The sequence below is a fragment of the Triticum aestivum genome, unplaced genomic scaffold (genome assembly GCF_018294505.1).
Source record: "Triticum aestivum cultivar Chinese Spring unplaced genomic scaffold, IWGSC CS RefSeq v2.1 scaffold38880, whole genome shotgun sequence".
Classification (NCBI taxonomy): Eukaryota; Viridiplantae; Streptophyta; class Magnoliopsida; order Poales; family Poaceae; genus Triticum; species Triticum aestivum.
This window is the reverse complement of record NW_025226331.1, coordinates 45,344-47,612: the sequence shown is the minus strand read 5'-3', so window position 1 is coordinate 47,612 and position 2,269 is coordinate 45,344.

Here is a 2,269-nt window from a genome sequence, read left to right as displayed (position 1 = left end):
GCGGCCGACTCAACGCCGACGGGCGACGCGAAAGGTGGGGCGTGCCTGGCCGCACCCTCGAGGCCGTCCTCGACCACATCGAGACCGGCAACACGCCGCGCCTCGAGTACCCGGCGCGCCCGTCCTTCTCTCGCCGTCGTGGCAGTTTCCTGGATGCCGTGGCGAATGGAGGCGGTGACCTCCTCATCGTCGGGCTCCGGTTCGCTTTCCTCCGGGTCGCCGACGCTCCGCCCCGTCAAGTCGGAGCCACAGGAGACGCCGCTTGGGCGCCGCACCCGCAGCGGCGCCCTCGTCATCAATGAGGGTGGCCGCCCCTCCCCGTGTTCCCTCCACCTAGTCCGGCCTAAGACCGGGCCAGGGTTGCTCCCCGTCAGGAAGGAGCACGCGGAGATGGCCGCCGACGATGAGACCACCCTCAGGTGGGCGAAGGCGGACTACGTCCACGAGCAGGTGGCGCGCCAGCGCCGGGCCTACGCGGGGATCAAGGCCCGGCGCCGCGGACGCAAGGAGGGCGGCGTCGTCGTCCTCGACAGCAACGAGGAGGATGCGCCTGGGCCGTCAGACCCCCCGCGCGTTGGCGACCCTGGTCAGGGGTGCAGTAGGGATGACGGCGGCTCCGGCGGGACGCAGGGTGACGACGATGACGGTGGCGGCGGTGACTACAGCCAGTTCTGCAGGCTCCTCATCATGTAGAAAGCGGGCTGCGGCGCCGGGCTTCAGGTCCTTGTACATATGCTATAATGCAGTGTAATGTGTCTGGTAACATGACGGAGACCCGCACCACTCTCCTCCATGGCCTCGGCTATGTTCTCCACTGCCAAGTCGGGCCTCCCATATTCGTGCATGCCGACCCTAATCCTCCTGTGCCGATGACTCTCCTCGCCCCTTCATCGATCTCCATCGCATCAGCGTGCCCCTGTGTTGTGCGCCTTGGATGAGTGGCTATCGACCTCTGCTCTTGGACGCACCTTGGCCAGTGTGCCTCTCGGCTCTCCATCCACCTCGTCTACACCCCGGCTTCAGCCACGCCGCCCACCCGCCCACCGCCCCATCACCTCCTCGTAGATGGCGGCCGCCGGTGTTGATCCGCAATTGCAACGGCTGTAGTGACCCGCTGCCTAGCCGTCACGCTGCATCTCATCATGCTCCGCGACAAATCCTTAATTTTGTACTCACCTTTCCTTATGTCCCGTCCTCTTACGCATATTTGTTAAATTTGTTTGTACCTAAACCTATTAGCTTCTGCCGAATGATGTAATCTCGGGACTTCAGATATACGGAATGATTATTGACAATGGAGCAAACATTTATCTGATTTAGTTCATCTTTATATTTGCATTGACATATCATTCAAATATACGGAATGTTGTTTTTATAAAAATAATCATGCCTTGAGGATGTATGATTGATGGTTAGTAGATTTTTATGATCAGGTGTAGTGTTCTGTAGGTAAGTATTTTGTGATGTGATAAACAGAATCGAAGCTATTGTTATTAAATAGCTTATCATGCAAAACCGCACAATTTTGTCATCATCGCATTCATCTTATTGAACTGCATTTCCAACTAGTTTTTGTTGGAATTTGTCAATAAGAATGGATTCCACTTTACATGACCTGGAATATAAAACTTTAATTTTCCCTTCCGCAGCCACCTCATTACACTCCAACTTTTTTAATCACATGAGCCTTGACTTAGACTAGGGCCTTGTGTTAAACTAAAAAAACATAATACTCAAATACACCCTGTGACTTTTATCTTCTATTCACATATCTCATTGTCCTTCATCCTCATATGGGATGCATGGTTCATGTCGACAGGAAATTACAGAAGATACAGAAAAAGCACCTCAACATGATCAATCTTTTATTTTGGAGAAATTTTATCCAGTAATTAAATATACATATCTATGGCTCGTACTTGAACTTTTCATTCTCGACGGGAATTTTCATTGGTGGTATCGTATTTATATTTTTCAATTAATGCAATGTGATGCATCTAGATCCTTCCACAGACACTCGTACTTCATCCCTCTCCCCTTCATAGATTGTCTTCCTTTATCATGCCCATGTTGTTTGTGTCAACTTATATTTCATCGAACAAACCTATACTTCTTATTTCGTAATTGACATGATGTTTTGTTTGAACCTTTACGATTGCTATGGCATAATTGTTTTACTTCAGTATAAAGAAATGCACAATCACGAATATAGCACATAACATTGTTATGTTAATTCTTCTTTGTTGTCTTTTTACATCGATTAGCTATA